Consider the following 23,088-nt stretch of genomic DNA (forward strand, 5'->3'; position numbering starts at 1 on the left):
TCAAAATGTCTAATATTGATAACTTGCTTCAAGTTTTGATGAAACTGATAACTTCAACCTAATCCATTAACAATCACTCATATCTCAAATAAAATACCTCTAATTAATTAGAAACCACATTTCCCGTTACTAAATGTACCGTAACGAATCGGTAAATGATCCCATCCACGTGTGCAATACGCGCCCAGACGTCATTCTTCAGCTCGTCAGCAGCGTCAGCTAATCACGGACAACCACTAGAGCGATTAAATACCTTGGTTTCGTTGCGCCCAGAATAAGAACAAACATGACCTGGGAAGGGAGTCTGTTACCAACTCTTCAAGAGTTCCGTCCCACCTTTCCCTCGACTCGCAATGCGGTGGCGTGTCGTGAAAATTTTTACACTCCCGCGCTTGGCCACAACATGGCCACGTGGCTAGCCGGCGGCCAGGAACGCCCCACCGGTTACATCGCCCGTGTGCACGACCGTGAGCATCAACCGCTATCGTAAAAACGGATCGAAATTCATTATCCGTAGATTCATCAGTCGGTGCCCTCGTCGTCAGCTGCTGAATGTCACGTCCGTATAGGGACGCACGCGTGGGAGATACACAATCCGGATGGAAGGGTGCCCGACGAATGGCCTTCGGCACGCCGGAAGACGGCGTCGTCGTCGTCAACGTCTATAATCGGAATCATCGCGTCATCATCGCCAATCAAAATCCGGCCGCCGGCAGGAGTTTAGCTTCGTAATTATCGACGTCACGCAACTTTTGACAGATAAGAAAACGGCAAGCGAACATGTGTTTGATGGGGCGATAATGGGTGTAACGCTCGATGTTGTACGTTCGTACCTATCCCCGACGATCTATGATGGATTGGCTAGACAGGATGAGAGGGCGGTTTGAAGGGTGAAAAAATAAAAATAGATTAAAATGTTATGCCATGGCGATATAACTTTAAAGCAAAAATGTTACACGAATCATGATAACAGTGTTGTTGTTTTTAGTTCACTACAATTTTATTTTCTTGCAAATTTAGTAGATTTTTTATGCTGCCTTTTTTAAGCATAAACTTTAAAAATATTCAACGCTTCAATTGCATGCTCTCTAAATTTATTGAGTCTTTATCTTTCTTAGATAGTTTTTTGACAAGTCACAAAAACATTATATTTTTAATATGTCATTTAAGCGATTCCGCTAATAGCAGAATGAGGGTTTTCATTTGCTAAAAAAAACTCATTTTTTATGTAAAGATTTTTGATTCCGTAGAAAATGTAATTCTTATAAGTATTTTTTTTTCTCATAAATGCAAAATTTTATTTCTTTATTACATTTAATGTAGTGTTATGGAAATGCTTTCATCCATTAGGGATTTATAAATGAATCAAATGTTTTCTTTTATTTTTATTTTTTGTTATTTGATTTCCGTTATTTTCATTTTCTTGCCATATTGCCGTATTGTCCTATATTGTTCCCGGGAAAATATACAGGGTCTTCAAAACTAGTCTAGGTTGCAGTAATCACGGTTAAGACTAGCTTTTGAAAGCTGTATCTTTTGCCAGGAGCGAATGTATGACAACAGGTCCAATGCGCAGGTGCCTAAAGGTGTACGAGCAGTAAAAGTAAAGTAAGTAAGCCTAAATGCATAAATATTGAAAATGAAAAGGTGTTTTGAATGGTTATCACTTCAATTTTTAATAACACTTCATTTTTAATAATTTTTTATTTATTTTTTCAAATAAATTTGCCTCTTTTTGGGTTTTTGGAGCCATAAACTTTAAAAAAAACATTTTTAAAGAATTATTACAACCATCAAGAATAGATAGAACTAAGGATAGAAAGTTTGCAAAAACATTTAAGAAGTCTAATTTTTTCCCTTTTTTCAAACTTATGTTTGAAAGAATTTATAAAAACTCACAATAAGATTTCGACAATCAAGCATAGATTATTTATAAAAATAGAAATGGGTAATTCTCCGCCAACTCAAACAGCAGTTGCCCCAACCCCTCTTCGATTTGCATGAAACATCGCCCTAAGGGGTAACTTTTGTCCGTTTTTTGATATCTCGTGACGGAGGGGCGGTACGACTCCTTACACTTTTTGACATGCGAAAAAAAGAGGTGTTTTCAATAATTTGTAGCCTGAAACGGTGATGACATAGAAATTTGGTGTCATTATTTCATCGAAAAAAAAACTATTTTTTTAAACTCGGCCTTTTTCCGTTACTCAACTGTATTTTTTTTTTTGGAACATGTCATTATAAGGGAAATTTAATGTACTTTTCGAATCTACATTAACCCAGAAGGGTCATTTTTTCATCCTGAACAAAAATTTTCATTTTAAAATTTCGTGTTTTTTTCCTAACTTTGCAGGGTTATTTTTTAGAGTGCAAGACTGTTCTACAAAGTTGTAAAGGAGACAATTACAAAAAAAAAAACATTATATACAGTCCAGACTTGATTATCCGAAGGCCTTGGAAAAATTTCACTTCGGATAATCGAATCACGAAAAAAAATGATCGTTGTCTTACCACAAACTACTCTTGTGTGATTTAGATTTTTTAAATCCAAAATGGCGGCCATCGCCATTTTGATGACGAAATATTCAAAAAATCCATTTTTTAATTTTACATGCAATCAAACAAATTTGACTAAAATGGGGTCGAAGAACTCGAATACGATACGATTTTTTTTATAGTGATTCGATTATCCGAAGCCCCATACAAACCTTCGGATAATCGAAACTTCGGACAAAGGAGTTTGCTTATAAACATGTCGAGTTATCGCGATTTTACGGAAAAAAATGAAAAAAAGTTTGTTTAGAGCGTCAAAAATCAATTCATTGCGTTTTTTTTTTCTTTTAAATTCATAAGATGAAATTATTTAGATGATTTTTTGCCTTCCTCACTGAGGTAAGGCTATAATCCTGCTCTAAACATGAACTTTTTATTAAAAGCTCGAAAACCCACCTTCATGTATACATATCGACTCAAAATCGAAAACTGAACAAATGTCTGTGTGTATGTGTGTGTGTATGTGTGTGTATGTGTGTGTATGTGTGTGTGTATGTCTTAGGGTGGGTACGTTTTTCAAAAAGTTCTCGGATCAAGTTTTAGTATGGTTCCCCTTGTAGGGCATGCCCATAGGGACTTTCATGCCAAATATCAGCTCATTTGGTTGCAAACTGGCTGCGCGCATCAGGGTTAAAGTTTACATGGGAATTACTATGGGAAATTTGAACTTTTTGTTCAAACGCTCCTACAGGTCTGGGAAAATCACGCGCCAACTTCTGGTATGGTCAGGCCTATGGGGAATGGTCTGGAGAACACTTTTCCCGAAGAGAGCATATGGATTCGTTGTCCCTAGACCTGGCGCATCGGCAAACAATCCGATGTCTCCGGAATCAACGGTTTTCCCTCAAAAAGCATCAAATTTTCCTTAGCATGCTATGAAAGCTTGATGAACACCGCGACGCCATACGTCAGGCAGCTACCACGTGGTTGAAATATTTGCAAAAAAAATACAAATTTGCTATGCAAAGATTCTGAATTCGACTAAATAATATCAGGATTACTCGAAATGATCATTTTCTAGTTAAAAGAAGGTTTGCAATTAAATATTCCAGCCGTTTCTCACCCACGTGGTAGCTGCCTGACGTATGGCGTCGCGATGTTCATCGAGCTTTCATAGCATGCTAAGGAAAATTTGATGCTTTTTGAGGGAAAACCGTTGATTCCGGAGACATCGGATTGTTTGCCGATGCGCCAGGTCTAGGGACAACGAATCCATATGCTCTCTTCGGGAAAAGTGTTCTCCAGACCATTCCCCATAGGCCTGACCATACCAGAAGTTGGCGCGTGATTTTCCCAGACCTGTAGGAGCGTTTGAACAAAAAGTTCAAATTTCCCATAGTAATTCCCATGTAAACTTTAACCCTGATGCGCGCAGCCAGTTTACAACCAAATGAGCTGATATTTGGCATGAAAGTCCCTATGGGCATGCCCTACAAGGGGAACCATACTAAAACTTGATCCGAGAACTTTTTGAAAAACGTACCCACCCTAGTATGTATGTATGTGACCAAAATTCTCACTGAGTTTTCTCAGCACTGGCTGAACCGATTTTGACCAAACCAGTTGCATTCGACTTGGTTTAGGGTCCCATACATCGCTATTGAATTGTTTGAAGTTTCGATAACTAGTTCAAAAGTTATGTATAAAAATGTGTTTTCACATATATCCGGATCTCATTTATATGCATGTAAACGATGTCCGGATCCATCATCCGACCCATCGTTGGTTAGGCAATTGAAAGACCTTTCCAACGAGTCCACAACATTGAAGATCTGGCAACCCTGTCTCGAGTTATGACCACTTAAGTGATATATTTGTACTTTTTTGATGCCGGATCTCACTTAAATGTATGTAAACGATGTCCGGATCCATCATCCCACCAATCGTTAGTTGGGTAATTGAAAGACCTTTCCATCGAGTCCACAACGTTGAAGATCTGGCAACCCTGTCTCGATCTCACTTAAATGTATGTAAACGATGTCCGGATCCATCATCTAACCAATCGTTAGTTAGGTAATTGAAAGACCTTTCCAACGAGTCCACAACGTTGAAGATCTGGCAACCCTGTCTCGAGTTATGACCACTTAAGTGATATATTTGTACTTTTTTGATGCCGGATCTCACTTAAATGTATGTAAACGATGTCCGGATCCATCATCCGACCCATCGTTGGTTATGTAATCAAAAGATCTTTCCAACGAGTCCAAAACATTGAAGAACTGGCAACCCTGTATCGAGTTATTACCACTTAAGTTATATCTATGTACTTATTTTTCTGGATCTAAAAAAATAGTTGAAGTATGTGTCCAAACCGCTCATATTACCCATTGTTGGTAAAAAGTGAGGAAGGCACCAACCACATAGGTGGATTAAGTTAGTTTTTAAAGATAAAACTGATGTCGAAGTCAAACGCAAGCACCATACCTTTCTGTAAAAATGCAACAAAATGATGTTTAGATGGTAAAAAATAATAAAATTTAATGAAAGTTATTGGCATTTAAGAGGAAAAATAGTGTAATTTCAATACTCAACCAAATATTGTTGTTTTGAACAACTTCAACACTTAAACTCAAATGATTACACCAAACACTTTCATACATCGACAGCCTAGTTTAAAGATGCGTTTGATCACCCTCCCTTGCAACTCCGGAGAGCAGATAAGAAAAGTTCTTGTCATTCCTAATGACGATAGGAATTATCCATCGTCATATCACTCAACATTTTCTCGTCATCGTCGTCAGCCTTCTCGTCCTGCAACAAATCAACCGTCTTCCACCCTCAAATAACCCCCTCGCTCTCTCGAGCCGACCTCATTTTTAGTCACCCAGAATTTCACCCAGCAAAATGTGAAAATGGGAAAGATTTGCCATATTATATTCATCATCCATCCAGCTCGGCCAGACAGTCGACTGATGAGTCCCCGGATTGCGGAGATATGACCGGTGCTCATCGTCGGTTCGGCTCGGCCCCCGCCGTAGCTGATGATGTGCAAAATGTGTAATGAGACGGAACAGGACGATAGTGACGAGACTGGCCACCTCCTCCCGCACAGGACGGTTGGAAGGCACTTCGAAGAAACCACTTCCGGGCGATGACGCACCTGGGTGGAAAATCCTCCGGCGTTCGTAACATTCCAAGCACACTTGAGCGGCCATTCCGAAGGGGGCCTGTATAATTACGTGAACAGTCCGCAGTTCCACGAGCTGGAACATCATTTCGTTAGAGTGGACCATGTTTCAACAAGGACCTGAGCCCTCGTCCTTTTGCCCAATTTTTTCGAGCAGAGATTCACCAAAAGAAGCGTCCACTCGATTCAGCTGCATTACACGGTTGTTGAGAGTGAAAAAGACGCTCGAACCTCGGCTCCCTTTTTTTCAACAACTCATTTATAACGCAAGGTAAAGTCCAAGTGGTCATTACATAATTGAGTTTAAATTTTCAAGTGGCCGTCCGGTTTCAACAGGGTTCATCATCAAAAAACGGAAAGGTTTCTGGCAGGTTGAGCTTCAGGTTGGGCAATTGAACTAAATTATGACGGTAAATTTCTTTAAAGATTTCTGCTTAAAGTTTTTTGAATCATTAAATTACAAATCATATCATTAACATTTTTGCAACACATTCAAAAAATCCTCGTGCAATTTCACTCAAATATGCGAATTGAAATTCCCTGAACATCTCACCCAGACCAAGTGGAAGCAACGACTCCCACATTTAACGTAATTTAATTCACAATTTTCAGTTCATGTAGAGAAAGCACATCCATTCGCAAAAAAAAATCCCAATCTAATTCTCCAGAGCAGCAATTTTCGGAGCACTTTGAGGCTATTTGGCTGTTTGTTTTGAAAATTATATCGCTACCCCTAATTTACCAGCAACAACAGCCAGCCAACCGTAACTCCCTTGCCTCCTTGAAAAGCTGGTTGGCTATAGGAAGGGACCGGATGGTTAATGCATTCTAAATGTGTGCCTTCAGGATCGTCTCGACGGTGGAAACCTTTCTCCAATCCCAGCACATAGTTGGCTCCGGGCATTTTCCGAGTTTTCTGACGGGGAAAGAAGGAAACCCCAACATTACTATTTCGAGGGTGTTTGTGAATATTTTTCAACACATGCTGGATTTGAAATTCAGCCATCGTGTCAGTTAGATTGAAATTGAAGCATCTAACATTATTTTTCAAACGAACACTTTAACAAAATACAGTTCCAATTTTCGCAATATATCTAACATGTGGGTAATTCTCCGCCAACTCACACAGCAGTTGCCCCGACCCCTCTTCGATTTGCGTGAAACTTTGTCCTAAGGGGTAACTTTTGTCCCTGATCACGAATCCGAGGTCCGTTTTTTGATATCTCGTGACGGAGGGGCGGTACGACCCCTTCCATTTTTGAACATGCGAAAAAAGAGGTGTTTTTCAATAATTTGCAGCCTGAAACGGTGATGCGATAGAAATTTGGTGTCAAAGGGACTTTTATGTAAAATTAGACGCCCGATTTGATGGCGTACTCAGAATTCCGAAAAAAACTATTTTTCATCGAAAAAAACACTAAAAAAGTTTTAAAAATTCTCCCATTTTCCGTTACTCGACTGTAAAAATTTTTGGAACATGTCATTTTACGGGAAATTTAATGTACTTTTCGAATCTACATTGACCCAGAAGGGTCATTTTTTCATTTAGAACAAAATTTTTCATTTTAAAATTTCGTGTTTTTTCTAACTTTGCAGGGTTATATTTTAGAGTGTAACAATGTTTTACAAAGTTGTAGAGCAGACAATTACAAAAATTTTGATATGTAAACATAAGAAGTTTGCATATAAACAATCACGAGTTATCGCGATTTTACGAAAAAAAAGATTTGAAAAAGTTACTTTTTGCGTTTCTCTTTGTTTCGTCGTCCGTGTCTGTCGCGGGTGACCATGAACGGCCATGATCGACGACGACCAACTTTTTTTTCATCAGCATGTTTTAATGAGCTTTTTGTTGAATTTTCTTTCTTTTAATGTGTTCTAACATTGACCAAAATATTAGATCGATCTGACGTCTACACAGCCAGAGTTATTCAGCTGTCTCATTGTAGACGCACTTGGCAGGAATAATGAGACAGCTGGGGAACAATGAGACTCTCTACACAAATCAATACTTTTCTAGTAAAACATCATGTTTTTATATTGTTCCATTGCAGGTAACTTGCTTTGAATATTTTCAAGCAATTTTGTCAACATGAAACTTCAATTAACAAAAGTTATACTGCCCACCATTGAAAAAACGGCTAATATCCACTTTTGGCAAAAACAAGATATTAGCACCAGGTGGTAGAGGATGTTCCAACGCATCTCCTGGAACTTGAATTTCACTGAAATAGTGTTTAGACTTGGCTGCCGATGTGAAAAACCAAACGGCTAATATGCCACTCTTATGGGAAATTGCCTTGACGGAGATTTTGTGACAAACACTAAAACGCGTTTTTCTCGGAATACTTGATTTGGCATAATAGCCAAATTTTCAATTATGGGCAATATACTAAAAATTATTAAAATTTTGTAAAATCCATATATTTTACCAAATAACTTTATTTTTTTGATTAAATGGAGTTCAAACTCAATAAATATGCCAAAAATCACTTCCAATTCATGTTTTGAAAGATTTCCATAGATATTGAAAAGTTTAATGAAGAAAAATCAAAGTGTCTCATTGTTACCGATGGGCCGAAAAAAGTGGGGAACAATGTGACAATCCTGGATTCTAGGTATATTCCAAATTTTGGTCAAACCTAATAAAAGGACATTGTAGTCCAACTTATACCCTGTAAAATGACGAAAGAAATTTGAAGACATATTAGTTTTAGTGTTAATTTTTGTCCATAATTTTCTTTTACAACCCAGAAACAAACATTTATGAATAACTTTGCAAGGGAGCGTCCTTCGAATATGGCAGAATGGTATCTTAGACATACCTTTTCCCCAAATATGAGCCTGATTGGTTTAAACTACGTCTTGTGAGAGCCATTTTTTCATTGTTCCCCGTGTCTCATTGATGACTACTCTACCCTACATTATAATTCAACTTTCACTACATTGTGGGCTTTTGAACTTCCGCTCCAAATGGTTATCCCAAAAAAGCAGCTAGTTCTATTGAGCCCTGCACCAATTATCGTACATCTCATTATTGCATAAAGGTGTGCAATTATTCTTGGAATTCATCCCAAAGCAAAATAATTTGTTTTGCACCCGGAGAATTCCTTTGATCGCACACGTCAAATAATAATTAGACGCGCTCATGGCCTCTTGATGATCTCCGCATGAATGTATGTATGTGCTCGATTGTATGTGTGCCCGGCTCACGAGTCAACACCATCAGAAAAAGCACGCCACGCCGCGGAAAACAAAAGATGAAAGGACCTCATTTCCCACTTAGTTCATTATGATGTGGTGCCAACCAAGACTCCTCTCACGCAGAATTCCACCACCCCTTATACCCCGCAGGTGGGACCTCCAACCACGTGGTGGTGCTCCAAGGCGTCACGCTGTGGTTGAGGCTTATAAAACAAAGACCCGTGGTGTTGAGGCTGAATACCTGTGGAAAACTGTTTAATTGAGTTCAATTTTCCTTCTTTTCTTCCCATTCTTGGACGGCATACAGCCGCTCGTCACAGTTTTTCCTCGAGATTTCTGTTTTAATTATACATAAGTGGAGCACCCTTTTCTAACATGGTGGCTGGTGGCGTTGACTTTCATCTTTGGCTGACTGCCGGTGAATGTCTTGCAAAGCAACTCTTTTTTTTTCCTTCCAAACAAACTTCCAGAGAGTTGGCGCACTAAGGAAAATTGCACATAATTAATGTTATACTTTACGGTTATTTAGTAGCATCGCGCGAATTTGCGACCACACCCAAGAGGACCCTCAACGCGAAGGTTTCCCAGCCCAGCCGGATGAACCTCCCCGGCCACAAGAACTCGAGTGCCCAATTAGTGGCGGCTTGGCTGGCACGTTATCCTTTTGCTCTGGGTTTAGAGGTGTGACACCAGAACTAATTAGAACCTCTTGAGCTGCTGTTCGGCGCTGTTTGGTTCGGTTGGTGACAGATCGTCAGCAGACTCGAACAACTTCAAAGTTGCTTTTGTAGAGCTGGAAAGGCTCTTTTCGGTCGGAGGTCGGTCTGCGACGAGTGGATGCGCTGTTTTGACCCGCGGCTTCAAATTTAAGAGGATGCGTTATTGACTGTGCGATACGATTTTCCGTCCTAATGAGATAATTAGGATGATGAATACTAATTACTGGCAACTTGATACAATGTTTCACAGTGTGGATGCTTGCCCCTCCCCCGCACTGCAAAGGGTTGATTGATTCGCATCAGTGACAAGATGAAAGGGTGTGTTTGCGTTATTTAACGGCGCAGTAACGAATTGAGAGCACACTCAACTCATGTGTGAGCTAATTAGGGACAGGAAATGGATTTGTGGTTGATTCGCTCATAAATTTTGATTATTCAAAATATAATATTCTAAATTTTTAAAATTACAAGTAACCGAATCAAAGTTTAACAACACTGATTTATTTCAATAACGAAGAATCAAAAGCCATCTGAATTAAAAATTTAGTAATGATATATAAAAAAGTAGAAGAGCAATTCTCTCAAAAGTAGGTAAATTTCATGCATTAGGGCTAGTGATTTTTCACGGCAGAAAAATCGAAATTACGCGGCATGTTAGTTTCTGAAAACATGGATTTCACGGTAATTTCACGGCACTCTAAAATCTGCTCAAAATAAACATAAAAATTTTCTGTTTCAGCATAATTATGAGCAGAAAAGTGTCTGAAAAAGTAAGCAGTAGTTCAAGATACAAATAAAAATATATTTACTTTGAAAAAAAAATATTGGTTTAATTTTTTGAAACTATGCTAAATTTTTGTCAGCTAAGTTATTATTCAGCTATTTAAATTTTACTGAGATTTTAGAAATTGATTTTGCTAAAATATCTCTAAAACGAAGCGAATCGTAAAAGTAAATTCCGCAAAATTAATTTTATACAAATTTTGTTTATTTTCCTAAATTTCAGCAAAAGATAATTCTTGAATTTAAACGAACTGTAGGCTAAATTCATTTGAAATATTTTTTTACATTTATTAAATAATTCTAGAAAATTATGATACCATACAAAATGCAAAGTAAATTTTATTTCAACATGTGAAACCAATTGACGAAAAAACTTTAATCATAATCATAATATAAAAATTCTTTTTCCCATTTATCGCACCATATAGATAAATATTGCTGGAAATTTGCAATGAATTATCTGTACATCGAAGAATATTGTAATGAACAATATATTTAAAAAAAATCTGTTTTCAATTTGCCTTGCATTTTTTAAATATTTGGTAACTTGAAAAGTGTACGATGAAAAAATCAATGTTCTGGAAAGTAATTTTTCTAATAATTATTTAAAATTTCGCAGCAATTCACGGTATTTACTAAATATAACGGCCAGGGGCAAATTTCACTGATTACGCGGCTTCTGAGAAATCGCGAAAAATCACGAGCCTTATCATGATATTTAAATTAATTCTCAATTCAGAAATAAAAACAAAAAGCTGAGATTCTCTTGTTTCTCTTCAATAAAAATATTTTCATTATTTCAAAATTAATCTAGAAATGGCTAGATAAACAAAATCTATCTACACTGAAATAAAAAAAAAAAGAACAAGATTCCTATGTTCTAGGAATATTGCCTTCTTTCTTTATTTTGTAATAAGAAAACACCAATTTCAGTGTAGCAAATGATCTGATAACAACAAGGGCAATATCGTGACTTTTACACAGAAAAAATCAATTCTCGTAATCGTGAATTAAGTTCACGAATGTGAGAACCACGAAGGAATTTATTCATGAGTATGGTGCATTTGCACTATAAACGTATGTTCCTTCGTTGTTTTCGCATTCGTGAATTTAATTCACGATTTCGAGAATTGATTTTTTTCCGGGTATGTATAGTTTTCGGTAAATCGATTCCAGAGCCAGATTTTCTAAAAAAAATATTTTAATTTTTTTTTACCAAGTCAACTTTCCTTTAAAAACTCTTTACCGTAAGACAGTCTGGACCTCATCCTAATACTTCCATTTTAAACACCCACCATTTGGCGAAAAAGTCTAAACAGCAACATTTCACCACCAGAATGCCTCCAGAACACTGCGGATGCCAAACTGACTCCGTCGTTTCTAAGTGGTGTTTGTTTTTGAAATGTCGCTTGTTTTCTCTCTAAATACACAAACATAAATAAATAAATAAATTTGTTATATTATTTTCTTCCTGCCGTTCCTAATGGCAGTTAGCATCAACAGCAGCAACCCACCACAAATAGAGTGCTTATAAGCATTATATCGTATAGAACCTCTTCACCCGTTTTATTTTGGGGTGGAGGGCAGTTTTCGGCACTGTCCACGCAAAGTTTGTGCCTGAAAAGGGGTTAAATTTGTCACAAAACGGCCGAATGGCGGCGGCGTCGACTTCTGTTTCTGATGTTTATACGCGACGCGCCAACCGCCGACGCTGCTGGCCTCCATGATAATGACTCCGCCTGCGGGACGCCTTATGAGGCCACCCCTTAAAGTGGCAATTTCCATAATTAAAACCAGCCTGTCTGGTGCACACTGGCGAAACAGTTAATTGATTCTGGATTGCTGCTGGGGAGTTTTTGGGAGCAGACTTTTGAATTTAAATCATAGAAAATTTAAAAATTAAAGTTTTCTCTGAACAAAACACAAAAAGTGAAAGTTTCCAGTCAATTGTCATACAAAATGCTCAACGAGGAACTTCCTTTGGTCATTATCTTGCCTATATATACTCCTACTAGTCTTACCTGGTACATTTACTAAAGGTAGCTTAGTAGCCCCAGTCGGTAAATCACCTCCTCCCCCCCGGAACCCACCTCCAATGATGTCGTATCATCATTATCATCAACACCCGTTCACTTCAAGTTCGCGCGCCAGTCATCATTATCTGTTATTTCCTTTTTTCCGCCGACGTCCCCCCACAGACGACACACAAACACACCGACACCGGTAACAATTGTCGACACTTTGAATTTCCCCATTATCTAGGATTTCTTTAAGTCTGATTTTCCTTTTCCTTCACGGCTGTAGGACGGCGGCCAGGAAAAAAACCCTTTATCACCCAACCAAATCGATCTCCCTCAAGACACTAAGCGGCGGTGAGGGATTAGTTGGGTTCAATATTAAAAATGTTACTTAATCTACCTCTTTTCAAGTTTGTGTGTCTTTTCAATTTTCAATTTATTTTTGAAATATTTTCCAACTGGTAAGGTTTTTCTCAAAACTATTATTTTTAAAACATGTAGTGGGGTGGGCCACACAAGGTCCATGCACTATTTTGCCTTCCTCACCTCACTGAGGCAAGGCTATAAAATCACTCAAAAATTGAACTTTTTAAATAAGCCTCCCAGATATACCTTTACGTATACATATCGACTCAGAATCAAATTCTGAGCAAATGTCTGTGCGTGTGGATGGACGTAGAATTTTTTTTCTCACTCACTTTTCTCGGAACTGGCTCGACCGATTTTGTCCGGATCTATGTTTTTGAATTTGCCTTCAGGTTCTTTAAGTCTTTTTTAAATTTCATCCGGCTTGGTGCAGTACTTTAAAAGATATGTTCGAAAAACTGTTTTGGTTGATACTAAAAAGGGTCATTATTTACATGATTTGAAAGCTCCGGCGGATAGCTGTCGGAACTTTACGCTCAGTGCACGCACACAAACACTGCAGTGCTTTCAAATGGTTCATTAAATTTATCATACCTAGATGGCAGCACTCAGATGTATAGTGTCTTTACTAAGTAAGCGTTAGCCAAAGCTTTCGTAGTGTGTGGTTGCAAGGCTTTTAGGAGGAAGGCAGCAACCACCTTCCGGTGGATTAAGTAACGTTTTTTTTAAGTGTTTTCAATAGTGTTTAAAACAATAGTTGCATTGATAATTCTTATTTTAAATTCCGGGGTGACTTTGATAGTCATAGATTCTCTTGTTGAAACCAGATTGAAGGTGTTCACATTTTATGTTTAAGTCAAATGTACCATCAATAAAGTTGCTGATATAGTTGTTGAGAAAAAAAAATCTATCTATATTTAGTGTACTAATTTTATAAGCTTTATAACAAAATACATATAAATTTTAGGTAAAATTGTGAACAAGTCAGAATTTTGCCTGAGATGTGTTTAAACTATTGATGTATATAAATTTATCGATTCATATTGCATTTTAAAATAATTTCGAAGCACGTATCAAAAGTTTTCACATTTTTTATGAAATTTGTGCTACAGTCATCCCACAAATTCGGAACACTTTTGTGATAATTTATCAATAGCATGCCAAATGGATCTTTTCTGTCGACCCTACTATTTTTAGGACCTTTATTTGGACATTCTCATGCTATTTCACTGGTAAAAGTAGTACTTTTTGAACAAAAACTCAATTTCAAGACTATTTTACCCTGAGCAGCAAAACACTGCATCCAAATTGCCTGTTCTATAATTGTGGGATGTTATTGTGCCCCCCACAATTGTGGAACACCTGAATTTAACTGATATTTTCACGAAAAAATTTATCAGACCATTCATAAAACACAACTAAGCTTGAATTGCATCGGTTTCAGTGCGTGAAGCAAGGCGTGAAGTCATTATTTTGTAAAAAGTATGTACTCATGGAGAGAACCCAAGTTTGTATACATCCGAAGAAAAAAGTGTTCCGAATTTGTGGATTTCAAGGGTCAAAGTTTTTCTTCAAAAACTTGATATAAAAGTTAAAATTTTCAGTTGTTTGATACAGCATTCGAAAGATCGCAAGAAAAGCTTTCAAATGAAGGTAAAGGTAATAATCATTAAGTTCAATTATCGATTTGCTATGATTTTTTGAACATTGGCCGATCTGTAAACTGTTCCGAATATGAGGGATGACTGTACAGAAAATGCCTTTAAAATTGGATTTTTTTTAAATTATGATTCAAAATATTTTATATTTACAAACATATTTTACCTTCTCTTTGTGGAAAATTGTACAAAGAATCCGGAAATGCATTCAGTTTTTAGATTTGAAATCATGTTCATTGAGAAGTGTAAAGGAGTGTAAACTTCGAACACTTCTATACCACGGTCAGTATGATTCCATACCATTCCGTACGTATTTAATTTGTACTCTTAATTTTGCGTAAAAATATCAAACCTATCAAAGTCACCCCAGCTATCAAAGTCACCCCGTTTTACGGTATTTAGATTTAAATAGAAGCGCAATCAACTATTTTTTTTACATGTTTGGACTTATCATTGAATTTTTTATTTACAGTACATACCGCATTAATTTTTGTTGTATTACAACTTTATTTGTGTGAAATGCGAAACGAAGTTGACTTTATAGCTGTCGGCCACCATTGCTAGTACCAACCACTAGTGTCTTCCTTTTTATCTACAAGGACTTCGCCGCCCTGGGCTCCTAAGTGTATGAAAGTATGGCACGGAGCGACGGCGCCGAATACCCATATTTACACAAAGAATTTTAGAGCGCCCGCCGCGGGATTCGAACCGGCGACCTCTGGATTGTGAGTCCAGTGCGCGGTCCAATTGATCCACACGGGCGGGACATGTGAAATGCATTTTGTTGTATAATGCCTTTTAGAAACATTTTTTGTAATGATTTGTTGAAACCGTGACTTGTAGCTTAATTTTTTATGTTTATTTACTGAAATTAGAGTTGAGGGACATAAACATTTGAAAATTTTTGTCAACAGACATATTTAGTTTAATTTAGAAAAAAAAATCATTTTACCATGTTTGTTCGACCGTCTATTAAAAAACGTTACTTAATCCACCTTTCGGTGGTTGGTGCCTTCCTCGCATTCATAAAGTGATTACACCACACAGCCTCAAAAAAGTATATACATAACACTTATTTTTATCAAAATATCTGAGATTCATGATAGATCTGGACAACTTTTTCATCAAAATATTTGAGATCCGGCCTCAAAAAAGTGTATAAATAACACTTAAGTGCTCATAACTTTTGATGGGGTTGTCAGATCTTCAATCTTTTGGAAAGCTCTTTCAAATATCTTTCAAACAATATATAGCATGACGGGGTTTCTTACAAAAATCACCCTTTTTACAATCTTCCGAAGTTTAGCTTATCGTTTTTTGAGCATAACTTTTGAAGTACTTATCTAAACTTCATAATATTAACTAGGGTCTTGTGGAAACCCAAGACGGATCGAATGAGACCAAAACGGTCCAAATCGATTCAGCCAGTCCGGAGATAATCGTGTGCATATTTTTCGGTGCACGGACTTACATACATACACACGCACAGACATTTGTTCAAAATTTGATTCTGAGTCGATAGGTATACGTGAAGGTGGGTCTACGAGGTCGAATAAAGAAGTTCATTTTTCGAGTGATTTTATAGCCTTGCTTCAGTAAGTTGAGGAAGGCAAAAATATCTTGTCCTAGTGATTGTAATTTGCATCAATTAGGGGAAATATACCCATTTTAATCACACTAAGCCGTTTGACCAATTCTCATCACTTTTGCCGTTTTCCGCTATTAAATCAACATTTTCAGATGTATCAACAATGGAGAGTTGCTTGCTCACTTTTATTTGAGCTATTTATTACTTTGGAACAGTCAAAAACACTTTATGAAAGCTTTAATTCATGATCAAAGTGCTGATAGGCCGATAATAGAAATAGGCTGAGAAAGGGTATAGTTCCCCTACGTGTTATTATTGAATAAAGGGAATTAAACACGATTTTTGTTGAGGCAAAATTAAATAAAGCTGACTCAGGCAGGTTGCCTGCTTTGTTTGTTTGCCCGCATTTGTTTGCAGAAACGTAAGCCTGCATACATTTGGCTTTGTTTGCGAGTTTGGCAAACTGTCAAACACAAAAAAGTGCCTATTCGTTTGTTTGTTTGTTTGCCATAGTCTAATCGCTTCTTGGCCCCTTAACTACCCTAAAGTGATATAGATTTTTTTTAAATCAAAGATAGGGGCCAAGATGGTGGTGATGATAAATAATATACCTAAAATTTGATCTAAAAATTAAGAAAATTAAAACTTGTTTTACTTTTTGTTACTAATGTTTACATGTTTGACACTGAGATTGGGTCGTACAAAAATGCTGAAATTTCGATGACCCAATCTCAACCGAAGAAGCAATATCACCCCTGATGACGAGGGCTAGTGATTTTTCACGGCGAAAAAAATTAAATTACGCGGCCTGCCAATTTCAAAACATTGGTATTTCACGGCAATTTCGCGGAACTCAACAATCTGCCTAAAATTAACGCAAAATTGTGTTATTTAAGAGTAGTTGTGTACAGGAAAGTTGCTGAAAAAGTAAGCAGTTGTTTAAGATACAAATATTATCCCCTGACACAAAGTATTTAAGACAGTAAAAAAGTTGTGAGCTCACTTTCGTGAAATTTTGCAAACTTTTTACAACAGGAATTTTCGATTCAACCATCCCAATTTTACTGATATTTTTCAAATTTGATTTGCTAAAATATCTTTAAAACGAATTACATCCTTCAATATAAATAAAAAATAATCACAACTATTTGATAAATCCACCAATAATAGAATAAGTAGGATAAGAGATATTACATTTTATTTGCAAATGGTTTTGAGGAATAATGAAATTTGAGTATTTAGCCAAAATTTCATTTAGAACAGTTTTGTTTACCATTTCGTCGCTTGTGTGCTATATTGTGCGCGTCTGCTGTAAAAAGATAGGACATGCCACAAGATAGCACACAAGTGACGATTTGTTATTGATAAGTCCAGAAAATTTGAAAATGTTTCAAAGTGCCTAAAACAATTTTTAAAAACATAAACAACTTTATTTTTGTACAAAATTTCCTTTTTACAGAGATTAAAAAATAAATAGCAAAACTGCTCTGCAGTTTCTTTCTTTGTAGTTTTAAAAATCGTCCTTTCACACTTTTCAGACTTTTTGTCAAGATTATACAGACACGGCCTTTGAGGAAAATGGCATCCCTCTACACGGCTTTTTCGTGGCGATCAGGCCCGACCAGTTGAGGTTATGTGAATTCAGACCATTTTTTAAACTGCTTGTAATTTAAGATATGTAAATCAGATCTTGAAAATTCTTACTCCACCTAAAAAGTCTTCTTATATGCTTTCTAAAAATATATAACATGTGAGGGTTTCATGAAAAATCACCCCTCTAATTAAAAAGTTCATTTTCCGAGTGATTTTATAGCCTTTCCTAAGTAAGGTGAGGAAGGCAAAACATGCTTTGACCGTCAAATTGTATTATCCAAGGCATGTTACAACCAGAGCTAATTTCGCTGGAACTTTTCGTAAAACATTGTAATCAAATTGTAATAAATAATATTTTCGAAAATGAGTTTCAAAATGCCCGTTAAAATGCTTGAATAAAAAAAACTCGATGTTCAAATACACTTAGGGACAATTGGTTAATTTATTAATAAGAATTTCGTGGCATTTCACGGTATTTACGAAATCTCACGGTCAGGGTCAGGGTAAGGGAGCGTTCTTTTATAACGTAACGCAAAAATTTTGAACCTTTGAAAAGGGATTCTGAATATATAATTGAATAAATAAATTAAACAAATCTAATGAAATCCAAAATAAATAAATTTAAATATAAACATCCTCCAATTTCCACACCGCACTCGCGACCGAAGAAAAGAAGAGCTTCACCGGAAAAGCAACACCTTTGTCAGGCCACATGTACTGCCATTTTGTTGTGTAATGCTATTTCGGAAAAGCCTCGACAAAGGCGTCGTTTACGAGGCCAACCTGACTGTGCAGCAGCGACTTGCGGGTGTGAATTACAATACATCACAACTACAGCAATCCATAGAAAGGAAAAGTGTTTTGTGGTAAAAGAAGAACTCGGTAATAGACACCACGTGTGGCATCATAAATCATATCTTTGACACATATGGTGGATTTCGCGGCTCCGGCGGAAAACACACATTTGGGAGCTTCCTTTTGAAGGTATTATTTGGGGTAAATATTTGCATAGATGTAGCAATTATTTCGGTAATGCGATCAGAGCTTTTCTAGAAATCTGTCCAAGCCTATTTTTTTCTATTTGATGTTAAACTTTAAAAACATAACTTGTTAATAACAAAAATCGCTTGTAAGCTATTATACGCTGAAGAAGGCACTAACCGTTGCCGATATGACGGGTAAAAGCAATCTCGCTACGTGGACATTTTGCTTTATTACTAATTAAATAAGATCAGTTTAAAAAACGCGTAAAAAACACCATATTGTAAAAGCAATCAACACCAAATGGCGCATTTCTAAAGAGACATTCCATGAATCTCTTAAAGACCCCCTTTCTAAAGAAATAAATCGCAGAAATAAAACAAGTTTTCATCACAACACAAGCAGCAAACAAAAACAAAACCCAGGTACATTTTTATGCAATGTGGCACTCATAAATATTTCACTCTAATTAAACCTAACCAACCAACCAACCTTCCAGCCAGTATATGGGAAGAAGCACACAGAACACAGCCTTCGTGATGAGCGCAAAATGCTCGACGCAAATTAAAAATTACTCCCGCCAAAGAATGTCCCCTCGGAGTCCCCATCTGGGGGAAAAGGAGACCTCAAGCCAAGGACCTGGCCTGGAAAATGTGAATCCTCTACGGTCGTCGGGTCCTTCAGCGAAAAAAAAAATAGTCCTGCCTGAAAAACTCGCCGCACAACTCCCAGATGGTAATAAAGGCAAGTGTTTTATTATTTCACATTTTCCACTTTTCTGGCTGAGATACTTTGCAACATTTGTGCACGCTCTCGCGGCATAGAAATCTCACCTGCCAACCCCAGGAAGGCCTATGTGGGTGGAATTGGGGGTGTCTTATGTGGCGAAGAGGTGGTGCATGAAAAAAATACCATGCGCTCCACCTGATGGTTATGTTATTGAAGAGGCTTCTCTCATCACTTGTTATTATGACGTCGTATATGGTTCGTCTTGAGCGGAGAGGTGCAGCAGACCTTATGTGAGGTGCCATCCTTCACACACACACAGCATCGCGAATGTGAGGGTGGTTGGACGAAGTGGCTGAGTAGGGTGTTCTTGTCAAAATTTCAGAATTTTAAACAATTCAACATTCACCAATTTTGAATTCGATACCTCAAAAAAACAGCTCCGACTAAACAACAATTTATCATGTTTATAATGTGGTTTATTTTTGATAACAAAACAAGTTTTGCAGCTCAGTAAGTAACTGATTGTAGTTGTAGTTGAAATTTTCTTAGTCAAAAAAGCCATTTTACTTCATTAGTTTTTTCATACAATGATCGACATAATTTTTCGGACTTGTCATACAAAATGGGTATATTTGAATAATTGTAACTTTTTTGTTGTCGTCAGGGATGCCACTTGTTTTGTAAATGTCTGTAAAAAAGTCTGTGTACAAGGGGTAGGACACAGAGTAACTGAGTGACTCAATTTTACAAAATTACTCAATGTGGCTCAAAGTTACTCAATCTTCCTCATGATTTTTTTTTCACCGAGTTGCGGAATCTGTGAAATAACCAGCTTTTGACAGAAGAGCGTGTTTACAAATAAATTAGAAATATTTTCACCATTTTCACGCCACGATGCTGCTAAAGTTCAGTCAGTCAACGAATCCCGGAACAAACTATTCTGCCTGTTACGGATTGTGCCGTGTTGATCGTCGCCACCGGTACCGGTGAATTTGAGACTCTCGAGAGAATGCCTTGTCGCCTTCACGCTCGGTGTTAAACATCTGATCGTCGATGTCAACAAGATGGACTCGACCGAGCCCCCGTACAACGAGGCCCGTTTCGGGGAATCAAGAAGGAAGTCCTACATCAAGAAGATCGTCTACAACCCAGCCGCCGTCGCTATCGTGCCCATCTCCGGATGGCACGGAGATAACATGCTGGAACCGACCACTTGTTTCAAGCATGGGCCATCAAGCGCAAGAGGGCAAGGCTGACGGCAAGTGCCCACCGACAAGCCCCTGCATCTGCCCCCGGGAACGGGAACCGGTGTGAACAAGCCCGGTATCGCCATCGTCTTCGTCCCGGCCAACCTGACCGCTGAAGTCAAGTCCGTCGAAATGCACGAAGAAGCCCTGCCGGAGGCCGTGCCCAGAGACAACGTCAAGAACGTGTCCGTCAAGTAACTACGTCGTGGAACTGCGAACTCACCGCCCAGGTCATCGTGCTGAACCACCCCGGTCAGATCTCCAACGGATACACCCCAGTGCTGGATTGCCACACCGCTCACAATACTTGCGAGTTCAGCGAGATCAAGGAGAAGGAGGGGGACATCTGAAGCAGTCGCTCCGATCTTTTATTATTTTTACCAGAGACTAAGCGAATGATGCGTTTTTTTATTGTGTGCTCGATTGTGTGTTTGTTTGTTTACTTATTTATTTTGCTCCAAAATCATACCTAGACCCTCGGCAGAGTGACGACACGAATCTTAGCGGTACCCTTCTGCACCTTGACCTCGATGGCCTTCTTCTCACCCACGGTGGCGGCGACCTTCTTTGCGGCAGCCTAAGTTGCTCCGGCAGTTCCCTTCTTCTTGTGGACAGCAGCTCCAGTGTCACCGGCGGCTTCTTTTTCAGCACCTTGCTGACCTTGCGCGCTTTCACTTCACGCCGATTCTGCGGGCCTGCTTTTCGTTGGTCAGCTTCTCCTAGAAATCTCTGACCGACGACGTCGAAACTTGGCGAAGTTGGCAGCATTCACCAGCTCTCTGGTTGAAACGGCATCCGGTCCGGGAAAGCCCGTTCGCGGAGTTTGGATCGTTTTTCACGTGGGCAATGTTCCTCATCCGGGCGATTTCGTTCATGGCTTACCCGCATTCTGGGGCACATCTACCACCCAATCCTTCTCCTTTTCGGCCTTAAACCGCTGGTAGCCGTAAGTGGGAACCGATTTGTCCAACACCTCGTCGTACCTTTTTGACACGGGCGCGCTACTTGATACCCTTTGCTTTACCGATTTTTTTTCCATTTTTTTGTGAGCGGCCAATTTTATCCAATTCAGTTCTTTGAAGGTTGCCCTTCTCCCAAAACACCCTACCTCATGGCACGGAATCGACGCCGAGGACCAGGAGTTTATTCCGTCGAATTTGTGTGTCGTGGAAAAAATTACGCTCCCGCCAAGGCTCCCGCTGTTTTTGTGTTTTTCAAGTTGTCAGCAAGGTTGTCAGTGTCAGCGTTGAAATGTCAATGTCAAAGTTGTTACGTCGTTTGTGAAAATCAAGGTGAAGATTGAGACATTCTGAAAAACGTGCGTGGCTCAATGTTACTCAATTCTATTCAAATTTTCTCAAAATCACTCACTGTCCTACCCCTTGTCTGTGTATATCTGTGTATTTGTCTAAAATTCAGATATATCAAATTACAGTTATGGAAATCCATCAGAAATTGGATTTTTAAGCATTTGAGGACTAACGAAATAAGTTTCGGTTAATATTTATACAAAATATTAATTTATTGAAGTTTTTTAAAAGTCTGTGAACCTCAAAAAATGTCTGGCACAAGCTCAAATGTCTGTGAAACCCAGACAAATCTGTGCAGACATCCTTGGTTATCGTGCTAACTTGTCTCACGTGCATTTTGGGCCAAATTGAGTTAAGAACGCTATTTTGTGCAACTCACAATGCCTCCCCAAGTAACCGCGAGGCACTAAATAGCGGCATTAAATCAGCATTATATTGGCATTTAATACCAGCAAATAATGCTTCAAAACATTAAATCAGCACTTTTCCCTTGAGAAATATTTCAAGTGGCGCACAGTGATGCCGATTTAATGCCTCACCGAAAGCTCGAACAAAAAAAACTGCTTTATCGACGTCAAGGCTGGGGAAAAAAAAGGACAGCTAGCTGCTCCACACACTAGGTGGTGGGCCTCCTTTGTTTTTTTTCTCCTGTTGCGTTTCATGTGTGAGTGTGACACTTTGATGTTATTCTTGCATTTTTCTCGTCGATCTCCAGGATGCGCGCCAGCCAACTGATGTATTCCGAAATGAGTGTTTGTTTTGAAAGTTTCAATTGATGTGGTTGATGCATCGAACATTAAGGAAGACTTTCTTTCTGCTGTTTCGAGTTTCTGGTTCATGAGAAAAACCCGTTGTCATTTTGTTGGACGAAAATTATTGACGAGTCACTCAGCAAATTGCGGCCATCCAGTCAAGTACAGTACAATCAATAACGGAAGGCTTGGGGTTAATAGGGACAAGTAATGGCTAACGGCTAACCTAAACTGTTTTTCCGAGGAGTGCTTGGTCCACGGTTGGCAAAATTTCACAAAGTGTATCAGACTTCCGGAAAGCAGCTTTTTGCTTGCGAGAAAAGTCATTCAATTTACCAGAGAACTTTTGATAATGTCCTTTGTGCTATGGGCATGTGTTTTGAAAAATTTGGCTTAATTACAGGCTGCAGTTTTCCACAAAAAAAAAAAACAAAAAAAAACGCTTCAGTCAGCGGGAATT

General features: G+C 38.3%; 1 pseudogene; it reads left to right on the forward strand.

Moving 5' to 3' along the window:
- Window positions 1-403: 403 nt before the first annotated feature.
- Window positions 404-21,069, forward strand: LOC120416103 (elongation factor 1-alpha-like; annotated as a pseudogene).
- Window positions 21,070-23,088: the final 2,019 nt, after the last annotated feature.

This window comes from Culex pipiens, chromosome 2 (genome assembly GCF_016801865.2).
Source record: "Culex pipiens pallens isolate TS chromosome 2, TS_CPP_V2, whole genome shotgun sequence".
Taxonomy (NCBI): Eukaryota; Metazoa; Arthropoda; class Insecta; order Diptera; family Culicidae; genus Culex; species Culex pipiens.